A 27,075-nucleotide genomic window follows, 5' to 3' on the forward strand; every position below is an offset into this window, starting at 1 on the left:
AGCTATATTCTAAGCATCTGGTCTGCCTCTCTTATTCTGTCACAGTTTGGATTTTCCCTACGTTAGTATGCCCTTACTTGTCCCACTGTTCATAAGGCCTTGATCAGAATCCTACCTGAACAAGCCCCACCCCTCTGCCTCTCTTTGGATTATTCAGATTTTCCTGTTACTAAATTCATGCTCATTCAGTTTTGTTCACAACTAGATCTGTCCATGGTGATGTGGTAGCGGCTTAACTGGAGACCAGGTTTAGTATCATTTCACAGTCATTCTAAGCAGAAAGTACTTCAGATAGACAGAAAAGATGATTATTTCAAAAGCTAAGGACTTATTTAAGTTTAGAAGTAATATTACTAGACAACTCTGACCCTGGATTTTAGTGTATATGATAAAACTTCCAAACATTTAAGCCATTTGATGAAATTTAGTCTATTCACTGGCCAGTGAGGCATGCTGGTTGAGGCATGAAATGATTACTGATACATACTTTCAATGGTATGACTATTTATTCAACAGCTATTCAAATTTATTCATTAAAAAAAAACTAAATCAATTGGATATGTGATCTATCAGATTTAAGAAGACTGAGTTTTTTTGGGAAAATAAAAATTTGCTTTATTTCAAAACAGTAACTTCCTTATATTGGCGCACTGGTCAATATTCAATACTGATACAAGTGTACATTTCTTAGGAGGTCAAAGCATGTATGTCAGGTGAATTTTCTGAATTTCTTTTAAAGGCATACTCTTTAAACCATATAAAATAATTAGAAACAATGTACATCCACAACACGTGTAATATAAGCCACAGCTCCAATTTAAGCTGAATAACCAAACCATGTAAATTACCTCAACTAATATTTGCTAATATTCAGAACATTACATATTTTCCGTAAAAGTAAACTTCCATCTACTCTTCCCATCTCCTAAACCCTCCAAGAAGTAAAATTTATTTTTCTATTAGATTTAAATAGTAAATCCAAATATTTACTCATGATGGGAGATTCTGGCATTAATTATAGCTGAGTTTAACAGAAATACAGAAAACCTTGAAGATTTATCAAGCATTTAAGCATGATCAATTATAGCAATTCCTTAGAAGCTCTAATGAGAAAGGCAGTTCTCCACTTTCTAATAACACGTAAGGTTTATGTTGCACAATGCAATTCAACAGAACTGCATTCTGACCAACGATAACATGGGGATAACCTCTTAAAATTTTACCTCAATTGGAAGTGAGCATGAGAATAACACAACTAAATATATTAAGAAATAGAAGATAGTCACCATTGAAAGTTATTCTAATGAGTTATTTTTGGAGGTACAAACAATCCAGACTGGAATATGCTTTACAAAGACTAGAGAATTACTTACAGAAATGTTAAAAATGCTGAGCTCTAAATAAGCTAAGCAAGGCAATTGAGCACATGTCTTAACCAGATGCCTACCTTGATTATTTTTATGAACAGCTATTCTGCAGCCCAGTTTTTATGTGCAATTTTATTTTACATATGTGCACAAGAGAGAAAGTGAAATGAGAGAAAGTTCAACATTAACCATATTTAGCATTCCCTTAGGCATCGCATACTCACCAGTGCAGTCACAAATTGTTCTAGAGAAAACTGGATAAAATCATGGTAGCTGTTAAGCATGTCATTTTGTATTGAGAGCTAATATGAAAGATGATAAAGTCCATAAGGATATTATCTCTAATGCCTGAAAAAAATCCTGTAAAACATAAAAAGAAACAAAACAAAAAATCATCACCACTATCAACAACAGAAAAAACAGATCAAAGGGAGAAATATACCTCACTAAAAGGTAAACATCCAGAATACCTAGCATGTAAGTCCAAGCTGAATTTGAACACATTTATAGAAGATGCATTCTTGTAGGCTAGTGTGACCAGACAATACTACTTGCTATAGTCTGTCTTCAAACTATAGAATCAACAAGTCGTATCAATCATGAAATTATTGAATCAGCCACCTGTATTGATTACTAATATGGCCAGGACAACTTTACTGACTTTTTCTGCTGTATCACAATCCATTTGGTCAGAAGCAGAAAACCTTTGCTAAAAGTGAGTTTCTAATAGTGGCAGTCTTTGTTGACAAACAGGTGCCAAAACCATGCTGACTTGAAAATGACAAATGACTTTGCCAAAAAGTCACCTCAGACTTTGAGTTCTTGGCCCCAAGAAACATCTCCTAATGGATGATTCACAAGTTCTGTGAGAGCCTCGGCAAAATTCTTTCTTCTCAGAGATGTAGCAGCTAACAATACTTTTTCTATTTTAGTAAAATTGTGTTCGGTAAACAGATGAGCATAGGCAAGTGAAGACGCCTCTGTGTTGTGAAACATGGACATAGGTTTTTTAAACTTGTTATTGAAGGATAACATACCAAACACAAGTATAGACATTGTAAATGCAGTTAGCTGAAGTTTCACAAACAGAACACATCCTTGCAATCGGCACTCAGAATAAGAAATAGAAAACTACCAGCACTCAGGGAGCTCCCTTTTGCTCCTTTCCAGTCACTATATATATAATCCCATAACCAAATGCATAGATTAGCTTTACCTGTATTTGTTCATTATATAAATGAAATCACATGGTACAGCTTCTTGTGTGTGGTTTCTTTCCCTCCATATTATTACATCTGTGCTTTCTATACCTCTTGTTCACGTACATCTTAATAGATGTGGGGTTCTTCCTATGAATTTCATCAGATATTTCCAAACCCAGGTCATGCTAATGTGTAACTTCCAAAGTAAAATACAATCAGGGGATATAGGGCTCAAAAATATTAATTTTTGAGGAAACTTTGGCATGCTAATTGGAATTATTCCAGTTTCTTAGGTCAAATAAGAAGTCACCAGAGTAAAAATTCAACTGAGTAGGAATGTTATTGATAAAGGTGCTAAAACCTGACCACAAAATCCAATATGTACACTTAAAAAGTGACTGAAAAATGTAAGTAAATAATAATAATGGACAATTTAAAAGGCTTTATATACCTTTAAAATTCAAATTACTGGGCTCTGAAGTGAAACATTTTTGTACTTGGGAAGCACTTTGAAACACTAAATGTACATCTCATACACTTTCATAGATGAATAGATCAATATTTAAATATGAAAGTAGTTTTTCAACCTCATATAATCACTGAGTGAGGAATAAAACTCAAGTCTTTGATCTATCCATCTCCAAAAAATATATTGTGAGAATAAGGTTATTATTATTCAGCTGAGCAAAGCAGTGAGGAAAAGAGAAAGGATGGACTCAGAAAGTTCCTCCAAATATGCATTAAAGACATTTATGCAACTTTCTACTTAGCACCAGATATTGTTGTGTTATTTCTTTCAACAATCTTGCCTCCATTTTTCAAATTTTAAATCCTTACAATTGCTGGAAAATTGCCAGTTTAGTAGCAGAAATAATTGTTTAAACTAGAAGTTATCACCATATTTTGGACAATATTAACACAGGGATACCTCCAAGATATTGTTGATTTAGTTCCAGACCACCACAGTAAAGCTAATATCACAATAAATCAAGTCTCACAAATTTTTTGGTTTCCCAGTGCACATAAAAGTTATGTTTACACTATATGGTAGTCTATTAAGTACACAATAGCAATACCTTATTGCTAAAAAATGCTAACCATCATCTGAGCCTTCAGCGAGTCATAATCTTTTTGCTGGTGGAGGGTCTTGGTCCAGTGTTGATGGCTATTGACTGATCAGGGTGGTGATTGTTGAAAGCTGGGGGGAGTTGTGGTGATTTCTTAAAATAAGAGAACAATGCAGCTTGCTATATTGATTGACTCTTCCTTTCACAAACAATTTCTGGGTAGTATGCGACAATGTCTGATAGCATTTTACCCACAGTAGAACTTCTTTCAAAATTGCAGCCAGTGCTCTCAAACCCTACTGTTGCTTTATCAACTAAGTATATATAATATTCTAAATCCCTTGCTGTCTTTTCAACAATCTTCATAGTATCTTCCACAAAGTGGAGATTCACCTGGGGAAGGAGGTGAGCTGGTGTGTGCTGTGGAGGGAGGGGAGGGGTTGGAGCGTGAGCAGAGCTGACAATGGCACCTGTGCAAGAGGACACAGAGGCAGTGCTGATAGTGGAAGATGGGTTACATGCAGGGAGGATTCTCATCAGAAGTGAGTAAATTAAAAAGAGGTTTTCACTGATCAAGAAGGGGGGCACAATTATAGGGAGAAAAAGAACTAGAATAAATGCTGTGGTGGAAAAGTGTAATTGGAAATACTGGTATGAACACATGATTTTCAATATATATGAGAAGAAATTTTTTGCAGGTGTATATATATATATATATACATATATATATATATATATATATATGTATATATATATATACTTAAATACATATATATATATATATCTGTTGAGAAGGCCTGGAGCAGTGACCCACCTCCTTCCCAAATCAGTGAGTACACTGATCAGTGAGATCCCATACCTTGGTTTCCAAATATTTTCTTCATGAAAGGGAAAAAGAGCTTCACTGAAAAATTGTTGATTACAAGGCTAGAGCAGGAAATGGCTCATGGAATGGCAAAAAAACTTGGAATATATTCTGGTGCAAAAAATAATGAAGGACTGAAAACGAAATGTGGTATATCAAAGGAGCACAGAAGTCAGCTTGAAGGAGTTTCTTCCATGCAAAGCTGGGGTAACTTCAGTACCAAAAGAAATAATAATGATACTACAGATTATAGCTCATTGAATAAAACAGCAATCTATGAGTACATGGAGATATAAATAAACAAATAAATAAATGGAAAGAAGTGAATGCTCTCCCTTATAGTAGAATGCCAGCTAATAAAAGTAGAATGAAATTTAAATTTAAAAAATCACCACTTGGAAACTCCCATAGTCATAATTATCATAACATCAACAGATGCTAAAACTAGCCTGTAAAATATTGATGAGAAAAGGGAAACACATGTTGTCTCAAAGTATCTCCCCAAAAGTACTTATTAATTACAAAGTTTAAAACAGTATACCTTTATAGTGGAGAAACGTAGAAAGTACCACTTAATTTTGTGATGAAAGTTAACATCACTGGTAACAGGACAAATCAAAGCCATGTACCATTGGACAGGATTCATAAAGAAGAACACAGCATCACTTCTATATTTTTCTTGCAAGGTATAACCTGATTGAAAATTGAGGAAACATAGACAAATCCAAATTTGAGGTCAATTCTGTAAAATAACTGGCCTATAGCACTTGTAAGAGTCAAGGTCATGAAAATCAAAGAAATACTGAAGAACTGTTTCAAACTGAAGGAAATGAAAGACACATAACTGAATGTAACATGTAATCCTCAGCTGGATCTTATTACTATAAAAGACATTATTAGGAGAATTGGTGAAACTTGAACTGGGTCTGTGCATTTCATAGTAGTAATGTTTTAGTGTTAATTTCCTGGTTTGGATGGTTGTGCTATGGTTATGTGGGAAAATGTCCTTGTTTGTAGAAAATACACTGCAGATTAACCTCAAATAATTCAAGGAAAAAAGTTTTCAGTACTGTACTTGCAACTCTCCTGTGAGTTCAAAATTATTTCAAAATAAAATAATGGAAAAAAGTAGAGGAAATTAGTGTTTAATGGGTTTAGACTTTCAGTTTTCAAGATGAAAACATTTTAAAGACTTCTACAACAGTGGGAATACTATACTTAACATTTCTGAACTGTACACTTAGCAATGATTAAGATGGTTCTGCGTTTTTTGCCACACTAAAAAAATGGAAACAAATGAATCAACAAGCCAAAAAAAAAAAAAAAGAGTATTATTTAGGAGATGAGTTCCCAACGCTGAGCAGGGGGTAGTTTTCAGAAAATACAGATGTCGAAATCCCAGTACTGTAGATTATGATTCAGTATGTCTGGATTATGGTTTCACACACAGCCAGGGATGGGAAAACACTAAGCACACTCCCCCACTTGCAAGTAAATAACAAGAGCTACATTGGAGTAGAAAAAGCACTTGACCCAGTTAGGAGTGTTCCACTTACTAGTTTTTTTTTTTTTTTTTTTAACATCTTTATTGGAGATTGTTGCTTTACAATGTTGTGTTAGTTTCTGCTGTATAACAAAGTGAATCAGCTATATGTACACATATGTCCCCATATCCCCTCCTTCTGGTGCCTCCCTCCCACCCTCCCTATCCCACCCCTCTAGGTGTTCACAATGCACCGAGCTGATCTCCCTGTGCTGTGCAGCTGCTTCCCACTAGCTATCTATTTTACATTTGGTAGTGTGTATATGTCAATGCTACTCTCTCACTTCGTCCCAGCTTACCCTTCCCCCTCCCCCTGTCCTCAAGTCCATTCTCTACATCTGCGTCTTTATTCCTGTCCTGCCCCTTGGTTCATCAGAACCTTTTTTTTTTTTTTTTTTTAGATTCCATGTATATGTGTTAGCATACGGTATTTGTTTTTCTCTTTCTGACTTACTTCATTCTGGATGACAGATTCTAGGTCCATCCACCTCACTACAAATAACTCAATTTCGTTTCTTTTTAAGGGTGAGTAATATTCCATTGTATATATGTGCCACATCTTCTTTATCCATTCATCTGTCGATGGACACTTAGGTTGCTTCCATGTCCTGGCTATTGTAAATAGAGCTGCAATGAACATTGTGGTACACGACTCTTTTTGAATTATGGTTTTCTCAGGGTATATGCCCAGTAGTGGATTGCTGGGTCATATGCTAGTTCTATTTTTAGTTTTTTAAGGAACCTCCATACTGTTCTTCATGGTGTCTGTATCAATTTACATTCCCACCAACAGTGCAAGAGGGTTCCCTTTTCTCCATACCCTCTCCAGCATTTATTGTTTGTAGATTTTTTAATGATGGCCATTATGAAAGGTGTGAGGTGATACCTCATTGTAGTTTTGATTTGCATTCCTCTAATGATTAGTGATGTTGAGCATCCTTTCATGTGTTTATTGGCAGTCTGTTTATCTTTGGAGAAACATCTATTTAGGTCTTCTGCCCATTTTTGAATTGGGTTGTTTGTTTTTTTGATATTGAGCTGCATGAGCTCCTTGTATATTTTAGAGATTAATCCTTTGTCAGTTGCTTCATTTACAAATATTTTCTCCCGTTCTGAGGGTTGTCTTTTCGTCTTGTTTATGGTTTCCTTTGCTGTGCAAAAGCTTTTAAATTTCATTAGGTCCCATTTGTTTATTTTTGTTTTTATTTCCATTTCTCTACGAGGTGGGTCAAAAAGGATATTGTGTGATATATGTCATAGTGTGTTCTGCCTATGTTTCCTTCTAAGAGTTTGATAGTGTCTGGCCTTACATTTAGGTCTTTAATCCATTTTGAGTTTATTTTTGTGGATGGTGTTAGGAAGTGTTCTAATTTCATTCTTTTACATGTAGCTGTGCAGTTTTCCCAGCACCACTTATTGAAGAGGCTGTCTTTTCTCCATTGTATACTCTCGCCTCCTTTATCAAAGATAAGGTGACCATATGTTCGTGGGTTTATCTCTGGGCTTTCTATCCTGTTCCATTGATCTGTTTTGGTGCCAGTCCCATACTGTCTTGATTACTGTAGCTTTGTAGTAGTCTGAAGTCCAGGAGTCTGATTCCTCCAGCTCTGTTTTTCTTTCTCAAGATTGCTTTGGCTATTCGGAGTCTTTGGGTTTCCATACAAGTTGTGAAATTTTTTGTTCTAGTTCTGTGAAAAATGCCGTTGGTAGTTTGATAAGGATTGCATTGAATCTGTAGATTGCTTTGGGTAGTATAGTCATTTTCACAATTTTGATTCTTCCAATCCAAGAACATGCTATATCTCTCCGTTTGTATCATCCTTAATTTCTTTAATCAGTGTCTTATAGCTGTCTGCATACAAGTCTTTTGTCTCCTTAGCTAGGTTTATTCCTAGGTATTTTATTCTTTTTGTTGCAATGGTAAATGGGAGTGTTTCCTTAATTTCCCTTTCAGATTTTTCATCATTAGTGTATAGGAATGCAAGAGATTTCTGTACACTAATTTTGTATCCTGCTACTCTACCAAATTCATTGATTAGCTCTAGCAGTTTTCTGGTAGCATATTTAGGATTCTCTATGTATATAGTATCATGTCATCTGCAAACAGTGACAATTTTACTTCTTCTTTTCCAATTTGTATTCCTTTTATTTCTTTTTCTTCTCTGACTGCCATGGTTAGGACTTCCAAAACTATATTGAATAATAGTGGTGAGAGTGGACATCCTTGTCTCGTTCCTGATCTTAGAGGAAATGGTTTCAGTTTTTCACCATTGAGAACGATATTGGCTGTTGGTTTGTCATATATGGCCTTTATTGTGTTGAGGTAGGTTCCCTCTATGCCTACTTTCTGGAGAGTTTTTATCATAAATCGGTGTTGAATTTTGTCAAAAGTTTTTTCTGCATCTATTGAGATGATCATATGGTTTTTATCCTTCAGTTCGTTAATATGGTGTATCGCATTGATTGATTTGCGTATATTGAAGTATCCTTGCATTCCTGGGATAAACCCCACTTGATCATGGTGTCTGATTCTTTTAATGTGCTGCTGGATTGTGTTTGCTAGTATTTTGTTGAGGATTTTTGCATCTATGTTCATCAGTGATATTGGCATGTAGTTTTCTTTTTTTGTGACATCTTTGTCTGGTTTTGGTATTGGGTGATGGTGGCCGCATAGAATGAGTTTGGGAGTGTTCCTCCCTCTGCTATATTTTGGAAGAGTTTGAGAAGGATAGGTGTTAGCTCTTCTCTAAATGTTTGATAGAATTCTCCTGTGAAGCCATCTGGTCCTGGGCTTTGTTTGTTGGAAGAGTTTTTTTTTTTTTAAAGATTACTGGCAACCTTTTGGTTTTGTTTTGTTTTGTTTTGTTTTTTAATTATTTATTTATTTATTTATTTATTTATGGCTGTGTTGGGTCTTCGTTTCTGTGTGAGGGCTTTCTCTAGTTGTGGCAAGTGGGGGCCACTCTTCATCGCAGTGCACGGGCCTCTCACTATCGCGGCCTCTCTTGTTGCGGAGCATAGGCTCCAGACGCGCAGGCTCAGTAATTGTGGCTCACGGGCCCAGCTGCTCTGCGGCATGTGGGATCTTCCCAGACCAGGGCTCGAACCCATGTCCCTTGCATTGGCAGGCAGATTCTTAACCTCTGCGCCACCAGGGAAGCCCCTGTTGGAAGATTTTTAATCACAGTTTCCATTTCAGTACTTGTGATTGGTCTGTTTATATTTTCTCTTTCTTCCTGGTTCAGTCTTGGAAGGTTGTACTTTTCTAAGAATTTGTCCATTTCTTCCAGATTGTCCTTTTTATTGGCATATAGTTGCTTGTAGTAGCTCTCATGATCCTTTGTATTTCTGCAGTGTCAGTTACTTCTCCTTTTTCAATTCTAATTCTGTTGATTTGAGTCTTCTCCCTTTTTTTCTTGGTGAGTCTGTCTACTGGTTTATCAATTTTGTTTATCTTCTCAAAGAGCCAGCTTTTAGTTTTATTGATCTTTGCTATTGGTTCCATGATTTCTTTTTCATTTATTTCTGATCTGATCTTATGATTTATTTCCTTCTGCTAATTTTGGGGTTTTTTGGTTCTTCTTTCTCTAGTTGCTTTAGGTGTAAGGTTAGGTTGTTTATTTGAGATGTTTCTTGTTTCTTGAGGTAGGATTGTATTGCTATAAACTTCCCTCTTAGAACTGCTTTTGCTGCATCCCATGGATTTTGGGTCGTCGTGTTTTCATTGTCATTTGTTTCTAGGTATTTTGATTTCCTCTTTGATTTCTTCAGTGATGTCTTCGTTATTTAGCAGTGTATCATTCAGCCTCCAGGTGTTTGTATTATTTACAGTTTTTTTCCTGTAATTGATATGTAGTCTCATAGCATTGTTGTTGGAAAAGATACTTGATACAATTTCAATTTTCTTAAATTTACCAAGGCTTGATTTGTGGCCCTAGATATGATTTATCCTGGAGAATGTTCCATGAGCACTTGAGAAGAAAGTGTATTCTGTTGTTTTTCGATGGAATGTCCTATAAATATCAATTAAGTCCTTCTTGTTTAACATGTCATTTAAAGCTTGTGTTTCCCTATTTATTTTCATTTTGGATGATCTATCCATTGGTGTAAGTGAGGTGTTAAGGTCCCTTACTATTATTGTGTTACTGTCGATTTCCCGTGTTATGGCTGTTAGCATTTGCCTTATGTATTGTGATGCTCCTTTGTTGGGTGCATCAATATTTACAATTGTTATATCTTCTTGGATTGATCCCTTGATCATTATGTAGTGTCCTTCTTTGTCTCTTGTAATAGTCTTTATTTTAAAGTCTATTTTGTCTGACATGAGAATTGCTACCACAGCTTTCTTTTGATTTCCATTTTCATGGAGTATCTTTTTCCATCCCTCACTTTCAGTCTGTATGTGTCCCTAGGTCTGAAGTGGGTCTCTTGCAGACAGCATATGTACAGGTCTTGTTTTGTATCCATTCAGCCAGTCTATGTCTTTTGGTTGGAGCATTTAATCCATTTCCATTTAAGGTAATTATCGATATGTATGTTCCTATTATCATTTTCTCAATTGTTCTGGCTTTGTTTTTGTAAGTGTTTTCCTTCTCTTGTGTTTCCTGCCTAGAGAAGTTCCTTTAGCATTTGTTTTAAAGTTGGTTTGGTGGTGCTGAATTCTCTTAGCTTTTGCTTGTCTCTAAAGGTTTTACTTTCTCCATAGAATCTGAATGAGATCCTTGCTGGGTAGAGTAATCTTGGTTGTAGGTTTTTCCCTTTCATCACTTTAAATATGTCCTGCCTCTCCATTCTTTTTTTTTTTTTTTTTTTTTTTATTTAAGAGCTTTATTAACAGGTGCTTGCAGTTTGTTAACTTTTTTGAAAAAATCAAGCTGTAAACTTTTATTACAAATTAAAAATGAGGTTCTTAAAAATCTCAACTTGACCAGATATGAAACAATTTAAAAACCTTTAAAGGTGTATTGAGAAAAACCAGGCTTTTTTTTTTTTTTTTTTGAAACACGTTTGTCATTACCAAAAAGAGACGTCTTTAGGTAAAAATAATAAAAACCCCATATGCTGCATAGACAATGCAGATCGTTCTAGTTATCTGGTCAACAGGCAAAAAGCAAGCACTTAAGGTCTTCAGCTCCAATCTTTTGTTCATTTCTTATTGCTGGAATTTCGTATTCATTTCTTCTTGTTGGATGACTAAACAGGATGATGGTAGAGATGGTAAGCCGGCATTTACTCAGCCCCACCCTGCTCAGCCTCGGGAGCGGACGAATTCTCAGCTGGTGGATCGGCTGCTTTTGTCTCTTTGCCGTCTTGTGGTTTAGGGTTTTCTGGGCGTCTGCGTCGGTAATTGAAGTTGCGGCGGTACCGACGTTGAGGTGGCTGCTGACCTTGGGTCTCATCTCCTTGATTTTCCTTATCTTCTTCATTGCCGTCCTCTCTGGGCTGTCTTTGGCGAGGAGGGCCCCTGTGGAATCGTGGTCTATAACCCCGATACATATTCTGTCTCACTGGTCTACCTTGTTCTCCTGCACCCTGGTTGTCAGCACCCTCCATCACTTCTCCCTGCACAGGAGGGTTGGAATACTGTGGTCAACGCCCGTAGGGTCTCCGCATGTAGTAAGGTGGGAACCTTCGCCTGCGGTAGGGCCAGCGCTGTTGGGCCTGGCCTTCAGGAGCACTCTCCGATCCCTCATTCTTTTCCCCACTCTCACTATTCTGGTAATTCTGCTGGTAATTGCGTGGAGGACCCCTGCGACATGGATAGCGTCTATAATGGTTATGGTCTGCTGCGTGTTTACTGCCTTGTACTGGAACTCCACCAGGGCCTGTAACATTTGCTGCCTCTGCACCCTTTTCTCCTTCAACAACATCAAACTCCACAGTCTCTCCATCTCCTACACTGCAAAGGTACTTCCTGGGGTTATTCTTCTTTATGGCAGTCTGGTGTACAAATACATCTTCCTTGGTGTCATTCCTGTTGATGAAACCATATCCGTTTCTTACATTGAACCATTTTACTGTTCCCAAAACCTTCGTTGCGATGACCTTCTTGTCCCCGCCGGCAGGCGCCGCCAATGTGAGGCCACCCGGGCCGCCGCTCCCTGCGCCGCTGCCCGTCGTGCCGGGCTTGGTGTCGGCAGCGCTGAGGGTGGGGGCGGCAGGGGGGGCGGCGGGCGGCTGCTGGGTCTCGGCCTCGCTGCTCATGGTTGCAGTGATGGTGACTGGGGCCGGCTGCGGCAGCTGCGGCTTCTCCCGGGATGTGATGGTAACTAGGCCGGCGGCGGCGGTGGGGCTGCTCAGGGCTCTCTGGGGTCCGCTCTCCGCTCCCGCTACCGATCGAACTAGCGAGAATGGCGGGACGGGCGGGATAAGCCCGGCGATCGACCCTGCCTCTCCATTCTGGCTTGCAGAGTTTCTGCTGAAAAATCAGCTGTTAACCTTATGGGGATTCCCTTGTATGTTAGTTGTTGCTTTTCCCTTTCTGCTTTTAGTATTTTTTCTTTGTATTTAATTTTTGATAGTTTGATTAATATGTGTCTCGGCATGTTTCTCTTTGCGTTTATACTGTATGGTACTCTCTGTGCTTCCTGGACTTGATTGACTATTTCCTTTCCCATGTTAGGGAAGTTTTCGACTATAATCTCTTCAAATATTTTCTCAGACCGTTTCTTTTTCTCTTCTTCTTCTGGGACCCCTATAATTCGAATGTTGGTGCATTTAATGTTGTCCCAGAGGTCTCTGAGGCTGTCCTCAATTCTTTTCGTTCTTTTTTCTGCTCCCTGGCAGTTATTTTCACCAGTTAACTTCCAGCTCACTTATCTGTTCTTCTGCCTCATGTTATTCTGCTATTGATTGCTTCTAAAGTATTTTTAATTTCAGTTATTGTGTTGTTCATCACTATTTGTTTGCTCTTTAGTTCTTCTAAATCCTTGTTAAATGTTTCTTGCTTGTTCTCCATTCTGTTTCTGAGATTTTGGATCATCTTTACTATCATTACTCTGAATTCTTTTTCAGGTAGGTTGCCTATTTCATCTTCATTCATTTGGTCTTGTAGGTTTTTACCTTGCTCCTTCGTCTGTAACATATTTTTTTATCATTAAGTTGTTTTTTTTTTTTTTTTGAGGGGTGGGGCTGTATTCTTCTGTTACTGGTTTTTTGGCCTGAGGCATCCCGCACTGGTGTTTGCAGGTAGTTGGATAGAGCCAGGCCTTGGTGCTGAGATTAGGACCTCCAGGAGACCTCACTCTGATTAATATTCCCTGCGGTCTGAGGTTCTCTGTTAGTCCAGCGGTTTGGACTGGGAGCTTTCACCACAGGAGCTTGGGCTTGACCTCAGGCCTGGGAAGCAAGATCCCACAAGCTGCGTGGCATGGCAAAAAAAAAAAAAAAAAAGAAAGAAAGAAAGAAAAAAAGGAGCAGTACAATATCAAAGAATAAAAAACAATAAAATTAGAAAGATAAAACATATATTAGGAAAATAAAAATATAATTGAAACAACTGCAACAAGGTAAAATAAAACCTCAACAGAAAAAAGAAAAAAAAAAGAGGGTGGTGGGGAGAACAAGCCAAATGGAGAGAACATTAACAAAGTGTAAAGGATAAAATAAAATTAGAAAAATAAAAGACTTATTAGGAAAAATAAAAATATAAATGAATCAACATCAATGAATCAACAAGGTAAAACAGAACCTCAATCTAAAGGAGGAAAAAAGAAAAAAAAAAGCCTTGGCTATGGGGGGTGGAGTTTAGGTGGGGGTGGAACTTAGGCAGGGGCGGGGTTTAGGGTGGGGCAGGACCTAGGTGAGTGGGGGGTGACATTTGAGCCTGGGGCAGGGCCCAGGCTCAGGATCCATGCAGCCAGAAAAGGCCTTTGGGGCAGGATCTAGGCAGGGTGACTTTCAAGCATGGGACAGAGCCTCTGCTTAGGATCTGCATGGAAGGGGAGAGTCAGCATGTCCAAAGCAGGGGGGGCCTCCAGAGTATGGAGTTCTGGAGTTTGGAGGTAAGGCCCTGGGTGAAGGTGTGTGGGTGGGGTTTAGGCCCAGCCTGTTTGGAGGAGGTCTCAAAGGGCATCTCTGAGTGTAGAGGTGGGGCCCTGGGTGGGGGTGTAGAGGCGGGGCTTGGGCCCTGCATGGTAGGAGGGAGGCTCTGAGGGCAGAGGATTAGGCCTGGGAGCCCAGTAGGCTCCCTGGTGCCTAAGTGTACAAGGAAAGCGCTGGCCGCGTTCCCTTCCCTCTGCGCCCCTCCCCCACTGTCTTCCCCAGGGTCTCCCCCATCACCGCTGGACCCCTAACCATGGGTGGGTCCTGCTGGATGTAGGAACTCCTCCCCTCCCACAGACACCCCTCAGGGGTGCCAGTCCCATCCCTCCTCCACTTCTCCTCCCCCTTCACTCCCCCCACACCCCATGTCCTACCCAGTCGCTGGGGGCTCCTCCTGGCCCCTTAGGTGTCTGTGGTCCCCCACCGGTGCCTGGTAGGTGCCCTAGTTGTGTGGAGGCACGAAATCTGCATCCTCCTAGTCTGCCATCTTGAATCCGCCCCCCCACTTACTAGTTTTATAACCTTGGACAAATCACATCAACAACTCTCATCTTTAAAGTCCTCATCTCTAAAATGGGGATAATAATTCCTGCCTCATAATATTGCTGAGCTGTGCACAGGAGATAATGTATATAAAAGCACTGCAGAAATACAAGGCATTATTATAATATGAGAAATTAATGAGTAAATTTCTTTATTGTAAAAGGAGTCAAATAAGGTATGATAACTATATCACATCACTAAAGTGCAGCCATACTCTCCTGTGAGCCATTTCACAATCTTAGATGATACACCTGCATGATTCTTGGCTTTGGAACATAAAAATTTAGACGCTAGCAAGCAAATTACTCACAGAGTAAGACCTAAATGAAATCCCAGTAGCAAAACTGGTGACTTAAAACTGGTGACTTTTTCATTTCAGCGGGCCCTCTATTAGAACATTTTCTGGGATCTCACATTGGAGGAAAAACAACAACTAAGATGGTACAGTGAATGATTCCAAAGGGATGGCCTCTCACAATCATTGGTGAAAATAGCTTCCTCCCAGCTTCCCAAGCAATCAGAGAAACTGCAGGTGAGCAGCCTGAGAGTTGTTGTCCTTGTGCAATTGCTGACATGTCAGTGCCTTTGGAGGCTAAACTCATAGACTCTAGATCAGGGAGAGTTGAAGTCAAATTCCATCCACAACTAAGCAACCTTGGATGTGTTTCTTGTCTCTGAGGCTCAGGTTCATGATCGGTAAAATGATGATAATGACAGTATGAGCTTCATAAGGTTAAATTAATAAAGTATAGAATAAGTGCTTGATAAATGTTAGCAATTACAATTTCTTATAAATGATGATATTCAGTACAGCTCCCCTCTGTCTTTTCCATAATGAGTGTTAACACTTAAGAGAGCAGCTGGAGGGGCTTCCCTGGTGGCGCAGTGGTTGAGAATCTGCCTGCCAATGCAGGGGACACAGGTTCGAGCCCTGGTCTGGGAGGATCCCACATGCCGCGGAGCAACGGCCCGTGAGCCACAATTACTGAGCCTGCGCATCTGGAGCCTGTGCTCCGCAACAAGAGAGGCCGCGATAGTGAGAGGCCCGCGCACCACGATGAGGAGTGGCCCTCGCTTGCTGCAACTAGAGAAAGCCCTTGCACAGAAACAAAGACCCAACACAGCCATAAATTAATTAATTAATTAATTAAAAAAAAAAAAGCGAGCAGCTGGGATTAGAGTCTTAGGAAGTTTCTAATATGGCATCATGAAGTTACTTGATAGACGAATATTACAAAAATAATTAATAAGGCCACTGGAGCTTAAAGCACAGTTTAGATTTGCAGACAATACATAAACAAACAGTGCTGCAAGAAGTGTTAAATATGTGTAAAGCTCTCTGTTGAGTAGGGGGGAGTGTGAAGAGGCTCTTAAAATAGAAAAATCCCAGAAATCAAATTATGTACTTTCCTTAAGATCCACCCAATGCAGCACCAATTCTCACTGAATATATTCTTTCAGGAGAATCGTGTTATATCACTACCAATTTAGACTCTGGTGAAGGAAAGGAACAAAAACAAAACACTGTTTTGGGGACCTTCATCAGCATAGGAACACTTAAGGAAAAAAAACCAGTTGAAATATTCTCTGGTCTCCTGTCTCATATCAGAAGGTTAAAATTCATAAAGTTCACTCTATGGATCAATTCAGACTACCTACAGTAGCCACAGGTCTTTAAATACTCGCTAGTTGGCCTTATAATCCACTCACTTTCAAGGTGAAAAATAAAAATCCTTTCAGAAACTTCTATTTTCCTCAAAATTCTTTGTAAAATGTTTATGCTATTTTACCTTTTTAAAGTTCAGGAAATATGTTATAATTCAAATATAAAACTCATCCCTCCTGGGCTTCCCTGGTGGCGCAGTGGTTGAGAGTCTGCCTGCCGATGCAGGGGACACGGGTTCGAGCCCTGGTCTGGGAGGATCCCACATGCCGCGGAGCAACTGGGCCCGTGAGCCACAACTACTGAGCCTGCACGTCTGGAGCCTGTGCTCCGCAACGAGAGGCCGCGACAGTGAGAGGCCTGCACGCTGCGATGAAGAGTGGCCCCCGCTCACCACAACTGGAGAAAGCCCTCGCACAGAAACGAAGACCCAACACAGCCAAAAATAAATTAATTAATTAAAAAAAAAAAATCGTCCCTCCTTTTATATAAAGTTGATTGGCTTTAAAATACTCAGTTGCTTTTTGTGGAATAATTACTTCTTATTCATTATTCCTATTAAAAATAATGATCTCCAATATTATTCATCAATTCTAAAGATTAATTCATTAAAAATTTCAAGGAATTTTCAGAATTCAAAATTGCTACATGTATAAAATGGATAACTAATAAGAACCTGCTGTATAAAAAAATAAGTAAAATAAAATAAACACAAAAAACAAAATTGCTGGTGTTACTCAAACAGAAGTGTTACTTTTGGTCTTTGTCACATTGTGTCATTTGCTAGGTGTCTACAAGGGTTTTGAATCTTCAATGAAATTGTTATTGTTTTAAATACGTTGGTGAACAGATGGTTAAAATATTTTATAACTATTCATATGAAAATGCAAAACATTTCTACTTTTCATTCCCTCACTGTTTAAAAAGACCATACATTTTCTAATCTTCCTCACTTTATTTCTATGACAAAATGACAGGTACAGAAATGTCTGCAGAGAAAAAACATGCTGATTAGCAAGGGTTCCATGCTATCATTTTAGATTTTTTTAAAAAAGTGATTAGCTCTCTTTTGTTCCTTTACAATAGCCTGTTGATTTTCTTAAATGCTGCAAAGGAATTTAAAGAAAAGAAAAAATCCTAACAACTAATTCACAAGGTGTACAATCAATGTGCTGCTCAGCAAGGATTGTATTTCTATTGTGGTAAAAGAAGGGTGTTGAAGAATGTTGGGGAACTGGAAAAAAAAATGAACCATTTGGTTTGATTGATTTTGGTTGTACGATAATTTACAGTATGTACCTCCAAGGTTTGCATATACTATTTTGGCATTTTAGAGTAATTATCATTGTGAAACTTTCACAACTACACCTTATTTCCAAAGGTAATTAAGGTGACCTAGTTATGCCTGCATAAGGCTTAGTCTATGAATAATGCAGTCCCAGGGGAGACTAACAGGTCACTAACAGCAATCAATCTAACTGATGGAAAAGAGGAAGAATCTTGTAGGTGATATTTGCCCTATACCATTATAAGGCTATTTTTAAGATGCTTTATTTCATCACTGATTCCCTACAAACATAGAAATCATTTCCTTTGAACTTTCTTGATCTCATTTCAGGCTTCTTTTAAAATTTGAATTGTTGAGCATGGTAACTCTTTATCATTAGTCATGAAGAGAAATGTGATTCATTTTTCAAAATGAACTTTAATCTTGTTGATTTTCAAAAGCATGCTTAAAGAATTGTTTCTATTTTCATATGATTAACAAATCCTTAGCTGATGCTCTCGTGTCTGTGGATTATTGTTTATTACCATGGCCTTACAAATGCTGTACCACAGAAAAGTGTTGTTTGACCCCAAATTGTTCTTTTCCCTAAGGACAGCCCTGAACCCAAAGTCCTACCTCTCACATCAAAACAGTCAATATTCTGGCAGCTAACTGCTCTTACTGAAAGAGGAAGAGGATCTGGTTTCTTGTAAAGCCCGCAAAATGCAGCTTCTGTCCTTTTTTTTTTATTCACAACCTTGAAATTTACTAGAAAAAAATCAATGCATCAGATACACCACCAAGAGCACAGTCTTGCTCAATATAAAAAGGTCACAAGTGTGTTTATTTAAAGCCTCCCTCAGGTTAATTAACAGACACAATTTTTCAGAAAAAGTAAACCAAAAGTCAGCTGAAATATAAAATAGTTCATATAATATGAAGTAGATTTAAGGCCAGAATTTTTTTCCACCTCATAGCACTGTGGCTGAGAAGACATGGATAATATAGTTCACATTTTACTTACAAATGAGTTTTTCATTTCTACTTCTGGGAAATACTAACAAATCAAACTCAGTTTCTTAAATAATGTTGTCTGTGCTGCTAGACATTAAAATTCTAATAACTCAAAGTGAAGCATATACAAAAGAAAAATATATGCTATTAAATATGCAAAGCACTTGCATTCACTCTTGAATCAATATTCAATTAATGAATGACTTATTATCATACCATAAATGGGGATGATACTTGTATAGGAGCTCTAGCTGCTTGAGGGTGAATGCCATGTGCGTTTTTCCTGGAGTCCCTAATAAGTGACACACTTGTGTCATTACATTTGAGGTGAAGCAGAAGCCTCTGTCAGATTGGATTCACATGGGCAATCCCCAGTGGCAAAACATCTGATTAACTAGCAAAGCCACTGTCGTTAACAGCTGTATCATGGGAAGCTTGGAAGTATTCAGCCTATTTAGTAACCGAATGTATTATCATAATCACTCTCTCTCTGGCACATATCCAGGAGATATTAACTACTACCCAAATAATTTACTATTAAAATGGTTAGGCATAAATGAAACAGTGTATGTATAATTTACATTGGACCATATAGCCCATATGTTCTATTTGACTCCAGTAAAACCTATTTTAGTAATATATACATGGCAGTAACTTCAAGACAAGCTTTGGATGATTTCTTCATCTGTAAGTTTGCTGGGTTGGTTTAGTAAAAATTTCTTAAATTTCTGTAATAAGACCTTGCAGAAGGGTCTATTAATAGTTCTTTTATTCTAAATAAAGTATATTCTCCAATTTGTGAGCACAGATATATGCATTTGAGTGATCTATTAAGGTGCCAGCAGGATGTGCCTTTTCATTATATGCAACTATTTTAATGAGATAATTTTCTAAGTCTCTCACATATTTCTAAACTGTGATTATAAAAAAGAAAAGTACATAAATGAGTTTACTTGATAAAACCTTATCAATTTTGTAACTAATGACCATTTAAAGTAGCTGCAAAAGAAAACTGCCAAACATAAATATGGTGCCTACAGATAAATAAAACCTCATAAAAAAGCAAAGTTGTATCTAAATTTAAGATAAGGAAAATAAGTTAGCCAAATTTTAATTTTACTTGTAACAAAATTTATTTCAGTCCTTAGGCAGGGAAATCAATTTTTTAAATCTATTAATATGGTAAGTTTAAAAATAATTCTTATATCTTGTTCACTATCTTATTTTACTCTACCCATTAACTTGTCATAACCATCCATTTTCCTCTGGTACAAAATTTTAATTTAAAATTTAATAAAGAGATTGATGATGCTTTAGTTTACTTGGTTATAAGTAGCATGGGTTTGGAAGGAGCACTCATATTTAAAAATCAAATAAATTATAAAGACAATCTGTCTCAATGACATAAAATAACTTAATAAAATCTTTCAAATATTCATCTACTTCCTAAGTCTCATGGCAGCATTGAATGGAAACAGCAAGGTAACATCAAGTAAAACAAAATGAAGATGTTTAAAGGTATAATACTATTCTGAACTGATAACTCTATTTCATATATGCTGTCTAAATCCAAAGCATGCTATCTAAAACCAGACTGCAACTGCCTAGACTGGTATGAAAAACAGTATGTGCTCACTTGCGTATGCTCCAAGAAGGTAAATGTTATTAAAATGAATGACCAGTTTGTTTAATGGTTTCAAAAAGAAATATTTCATATATATTTGCCTCTTTAAAGAACAGTTTCTAATGACTTACTCTTTGCTTTTACGTCTATAAGTATCTTGTATTTTCTCTAAATTCAGATTTTCGAGAAGGAATTACAGTCAAAACAAATGTTATCCTTAGACTATTAAAGAACATACTTTAAAAGCAACAAATAGAGATAGCATCAGCAATTAGTGAAAACTATCACAATTCAATTAATGTTATATTTTATTGTCTGCCTTTGTAGGGAAAGTGTTCTCTTGATTAAATGTACAGAATGCTCTTCAGAACTGTTCAGAGTCTCTCCAGAGGACAGACTAATTACCAACTGTTAATATTAAGAATACTCTTGGGATGGAAAAATAGGACTTCAATTTACAGTAATAATTTTGGGATGGAGTTATTCCAGCAGTAAATTTTCACAGCTGCTCAAAGTGTGATGACACCCATGAAAAACCCATGATAATAAAATAAATACAATTATAATTTTCCAGTAGATCTTGAGACACTTTGCCAAGAAATGTAAAATGTTTAGTACATTTTCATAATTTACAAACTGAGACTTATACCTTATGTTTGCATAGGGGTTTGGAGTTATACAGTGTTTTTAAATGTGACATGAGTATAGTTTTTGACAACTGAACAATACCGGCATTTAGCATTTAATGCTCTCTCTGCTGAATATTATTCATAAAATATTTCTTATTTTGAATTACTGATGGCCAAACCAAATAACGCCCAAATTGGTCAAGCATAAATGTATTCTTATCTCAGATAGTTTATATTTCTGACGGGTTGAATGATCTTACCAATACCACCACCACCATCATCCCATCCCCAGGATTTATGCTTCAGTTAGCTGAAGGATTCCCAGTTGTCCAAACATCTGTTTCTGCAAAGACAGACTTATAGAAAGTAAGAGTGTTCAGTTACTTGGCACAAAGTTAGTATATTTCCTGCCTCTGAGTCTCCTGCCAAACCCAACCGTCCACAGATTATTTATATGAATTGAAAGCTTTCAGATATGATCTCACTCTTCATTTGTTAGGGCAGAGGAATTTTTCTTTCTCCATGCCTGTGTAAATTCAATCTGGTCATCCCAATGTAGGATGACTTCTCTATCTACAAAGGAAAAGACCAATCTCATTTCACCACTTGATTCAATGTGTTCGTGTACAATAGAAGTACTTCCACTGATTTAGCAGTTTAGTTTACCAAGCACTTGCACTTGTACCATCACTTTGCACCCTCACCAGACCCTGTAACATAGTTACCTACATCTTTTCTCTAGACTGAGAATAAGATTTAAATGTGAATCTTCTTTTTCAAAAGTGCTCATATTTTTATTTATCATATTTGGTTATTTTAAATTGCAATGATATTAGGTTTTATTAGAAGTTTCTTTTTCCTTTTCTTTTCTTTATGGCTCAGAACTATTTGCTTTTACTGCTGCCTCTATTGTTGTTCAGCGGCTACGTGCTGCTTATACACTGTCATAGATCAATAATGTTATAACCAAATTGAGCCTGAAGAAACTGAAATAAATTTATGCTTGAAAACTGCTTATTAAATCACTGTGTAGTGTACGGAAAAAAAAATAAAACTTCTAAGAAGGATTTGTAATTTACTTTAGTCTCAATGTAGCAGTAATTTATACTGACAATCTATTTTGCATGGATTTTGACCACTACTAGGGGAAACTACTAAGATACCACCAAAATACATAGAAAAAATGTTTTTATATATAGTGGGCACTGGTGAAATAAAAGCATCATTACTAAATTATCTATAACTCTCTTTAGAATTCTTTTTCCCAACTCTTTCTAATCACATGTCCATATTCTTTGCATTCTGTACTCCCTTTTTTCACCTTAACATCCCTGTTATAAAGATGGGTCCACCCATCTATCCATGGCTCTTTTTCCTTTAACTTGACAAAATGCTCATTTTAACTATTATCTCCCACAGGTACAAAGAAGCTAAGATACAAGTCCAATTAGGAGATATGTTCCAGTGCAAATAGGAACAGATTTGATTCCTTTAATCCACTAGATTTCTGTAAATTTCCTGTTAAATTGCTTATTCATTCATATATTTATTTCATTTTATTTGCTCTGTGTCTGTTTCTGAGTACTTTTTCACCTCTGCACTCCTTTATAGCATCTAGGGAAACATTATGTGCTTCCCAGAGGAAAGCACATGTTTCTATTTTTCCTATGCCCATTTATGCTTTGTGCAAAGCATAGTGTCAGTGTCTCTCTTGGCCATTACTCACCAGACTGGGAAGAGAAAGACTGGGCAAAGAATCAGATGGTCATCAAGGCTGGAGAATGTGCTATGACTTGAAATATCTTTCAAAAAAACAATTTAACTATAAAAGCTCACAAAGACACAAGTTGCTAATTATTTAAATGTTTTACAAGACTGTATGTTGTGTAATCTAAGATAATAATATATTCCTACAATGACTAAAGGAATTGCTCCTACTCTATTCACCACTTTTGACAAAAAAAAAAAAAAAATCTTCAGCAAAACTTCTACCTGCACATCACAGTCAGAAAATAAGTCTCCTTTTGACGTATCCCTATTAAATATAATGATAATAATTAAATCTTAAAGAAGGGAAAAGTACTTCTAATACATCATTCCAGCTGATATTTTTCATTTTTACTTTATAATTGGCATTTTATAGGAAGAGAATCGATTTGAATTGATGTCACTGCCAGTAGCTTTATTCTCAATCACTTTTTTACCAGTAGCGTCCCTTGCTCAACGCACCTCTAAACCATACTGACAACAAAGTATCTTGACAAGTTAAATATCCTTTCATCCTTTTCTCCAAAATGGAAGTCAGTAGGAAACATAGAAATGAAAACACATGCCTAACACAAAGTTATCAGATGCTATTTAAAGTCCCTGCTACTAAAGCTCCAGTGTGGTGCAGGGAAACTGTGCTCCAGTGACACCAGAAGTCTGAGGTTGGAACTTCAGCTGTGCCAGATATGAGCTGTGTGAGAGTTTCCACTTCTGCTGCTTACTTCACAGGTTCGTTAGAAGGACTAGTTGAGATCCCAATTTGGGAAGGTGCCCAGCACAATTACAAACCCTCATTAAATATTAATTTCACAGTATATTTTTTCAAATAATTTTCACATACATTACCTCCTTTGATACTTGCAATCACTCAAACACTGACTGTGTTCTATTGATTAAAAATGTTAGGATTTTTAAGGAATATAATTGCACTATTTGCTCTGAAAAAATTTTCAACAGGCTATAGATGATCTTGATGGGAAGAAATCCAACTGTTTAGGCAAAAAGTATGGCATAACGAGGTAGTCAATCTAGGAACAGGGAAGTCATTTGGAGAGTTAGAGAGAATACGATCATAGGAAACCAAAACAACATCAAAAGATCCAAGCTGGTCTGCTTCAGGAAAGTCGGTTGGAAAAATAGTAGGGCCATCAGGGCTAGTTCTTATTTATCACATGTATATCCACAGTCACTTGACATGGTATCTTGTGCATAGTAGGAATTAAATGCATAGTGAATGAATTAATTAATCCGTGAATAAATAGATATTCTATATCCCCTATTAGCTGTTCAATATAAGATCAAAGGAGTCATTCAATCTGTTTTTACTTATGAATGAAAGAATGAATGAACAAATAAATGAATGAATGACATTTTGGGAATCTCTATGTGGCTACTAAATAAGTAAAATCAAAAAGCTTCATGGGGAAATAAATTATTTACTGGAAAGCCTTTTATTTGCACATTTATTTTAATGAACATGAACTTTTGCTTAACATTAATTTTGATTGTTGACTATAATTAAGCAGCTATTTAGCAGTGTGCTCAGTGTGCTCTGATCTTTAAATAGAACAACCTTAGTGATGTACTGGTTCAACCAATAAATAAAGACAAATAAATATCAGATTGTCATCCTCTAATAGGCCTATAGTAAAAATTCAATTTAGATATATAAAAATAAGAACATCACAAGAAACCAAAAAGGAGATTGTGAAAGAAAATGAGAGGTTATTATCTAGATCCTTCAGGAAACTAAATGCTTAAATGCATTTAATTCATAATCAGGTTCCAAAGGAAAAAGCAAAAAGAAAACAAAAAAGCACATTTCCGAAGGACATACATGATAAAACTGATTTATTTCCACATAGTTAAAATAAATGTTTAAATTCATTTCCATCTTATAGTAACATAGAAATCAATCAAATCAAGATACAGTGATGATAGGAACAAAATGTTTCATGGAAAATATAATATTTTCATCAAAGTGTTCAACACAAGGTTGAAATACCCAATGATTGTCTTGATAATAATCAGGTTTAGAGCTTTCATGGAAAGGTTTTAGGGTCAGACAAAGCTTGCTGTTATGGGGAAGCCTACTATATAACCTGGCACACTGGAGACACTTAACAATATAATTATTTCCTTTCTCTTTGAATTGACCACATTCATCCTTTTAAAACACAGTCATCTCCCCACACTGCCATCTAACATCAGTTCAGCAAGAACTCCTTCCTGCCTTAATTGCAGTAAACTCTGCAGTTTCACCTTCCGCATCTTGATTAATTAGAAAAGAAGTAGCAAATTTTCAAGGTGATAAATTACTATGTTTAAAAATTATGTGACTATTCCCCCAAAGAACGTTGCATAGAATAATATCCCCCAAAAGTTCTCTAAAATAGGGTTCTATGAATAAGTACATTTGAAAAATTCTATATCCTCTTTCTTACAGATTCACAGTATACATTATAATACTAAGGAAAAGGGGGAAGGAGCAAGAGTAATTGGAGAGAGCCATCAAATCATGAGGCATGCCTACGACTATGAGAGGAGAGAAGGAAGGAAGGACGATTGGGTAGGAAAAGTCTCAGATCGCAGTACAGTTCTGGGAACTGTCATAGGCCCCAAAGCAAAGATTGCCCATTACAGGACTCCTGCCTTGTACAGTAATGGCCTGATTCTAATTACCCCATCATTCGTAGTCATTGGCTGAGAGTAGCTTGGGATAAGTGTAGACTTGTAAGAAATCCACAGTGTATCCAAACATGCAGCAGTTGAAAGCTGTCAGCCAATTATGCTCCCCACAGTGGGTTCTCTTGAAGAGCACTCCAATGGCCATGCGACTGGATTTGTTACAAAGTTGTTGGTTGAGCTGAAATAATGAAGCAAACCAGAGATGAGGACAGCAGGAAGCTACCAACACCCTCAGGAGTCAAGAGAAGCAGTGGTTTTAGTAGAGACCAGCAGCTGGGGCCACCAGACACAATCTAGGACCAGGTTCTGGTCTGGTGAGAGCTGATATGGTGGAGGGAAGGACTGCCTGATGAAAGCTGGGTTCACAGCAGAGACTTCAGAGACATCGACCAAAGCAGAGGGAAAGAGGAGCTTTCTCCCTTCCTTCCTTCTTCTCGTCTCCTTCCAATACCTCTCATGGCACAAACTTAAATGTAAACTATTGGCAAGGGACACTGAGGATATTGCAGGGTCAGAGCCCTGCAGTACAGAGCAGATCAGGGAACTGTCAGCAATGGATTTGGGAGGGAACCAGCCCAGGATTGGCACAGCAAATCATGGGATTAAAAAATCTTGGACTTATGCTGAATTAACAGACAAATTAGTACAATGATCGTCAAAATAATCAAGTGCCTACAAGTTACTTAGTCCACTTTACTGGGAGGATAAAATGTGTTTTTATGAAAGACACCCTCAATTTAAAATCATATTTTCAATCAGTAATGAAGAAGCAATAGGTGTAATACTCTTAATATTAGATATTCTTTTTTTTTACTGCATAAGAAATAAGCACGCTAATAAGAATTTTATTCACAAAAACATGTTGACGGTAGTTTGGTAGTTTGGAAAGCACAGATCAAATGTGGTTTCACAGTTGGTTGATTTAGACGTGAACTTAAAATGTATATTAATGAAAATGTTGAAAATAGAACATGACTGAGAGCTGCAGGTTTGGAATGGGTTGAATAGAAGATGTGTCAAAAGGTAGGCACCATTTAAAAAAATTCAATAACATAAAGCCCTTTAATTCAGAATTCATGCCTTATAATTGCATATTTGGTATATTTTAAAATGATGTATTGCCACAGGTAGCATGGTTCCCTCTGCTCCCAGAAAGAAAAGCCTCAAACACATCGCAAATAATGGGGTTTTATCAAGGACTTGCTTACCACATCATTACCCCTCCCAAATGAAATGAATACCACACTCAAAAGGCTTGAAGTCTGGCCCAAAGATGAGCAAATTTCTCCTTCTCCTCTGTTCTGATTCTTCTCCCGGCCAAGCTCAGAATATTTGCATAAAAGGTAGAGAAACAGTGCATCTGTCCAGAGCTAGCTTACTATTCAGCTGTTACACCAGTGCCTGCCTGCCTCAGAATGAGAGAGGGTGAGAGATAGTGAACTAGGAGGGACAGATGCCCAGCATGCCAGCTTTGTGAGGTGCTAAAAATACTACACTGGAAATGATGAGGCAGAGGATAAAAGACTATCCAGGTGTTGGCGCCTTGGGGGTGCTCAGAGCAGCCCTGGTGTTAATGTCCACTACCCCCATCACAGGGCTATAATTGAGTGCTTTAGACAAGATTACAGGGTTGTCTCTTCTGGGAAAGGCACAGTGTCCTCCCCCTGTGTGTGCACCTCTTTCAATTTCGCCATTGGACAACTAAAACCTGAGATGATGGGGTGATGTTTTAATACGTCCCTTTGTAAAGGTCCATCGTTAAACACTGGCTTGGAAATAAAATTGGAGGGAAA

General features: G+C 37.4%; 1 pseudogene across 1 annotated transcript in view; it reads right to left on the bottom strand.

The window, feature by feature from the left end:
• Positions 1-12,404, bottom strand: part of LOC309631215 (Y-box-binding protein 1 pseudogene) — a 215,513-nt pseudogene extending 203,109 nt beyond the window's left edge. The window contains exon 1 of the transcript XR_014249518.1: positions 8,389-12,404. The product of XR_014249518.1 is annotated as a Y-box-binding protein 1 pseudogene (transcript). The remainder of the gene's footprint in view (positions 1-8,388) is intronic.
• Between the last annotated feature and the right edge of the window lie 14,671 nt (positions 12,405-27,075).

Source organism: Balaenoptera borealis, assembly GCF_965194805.1.
Source record: "Balaenoptera borealis genome assembly, chromosome: 6".
Classification (NCBI taxonomy): Eukaryota; Metazoa; Chordata; class Mammalia; order Artiodactyla; family Balaenopteridae; genus Balaenoptera; species Balaenoptera borealis.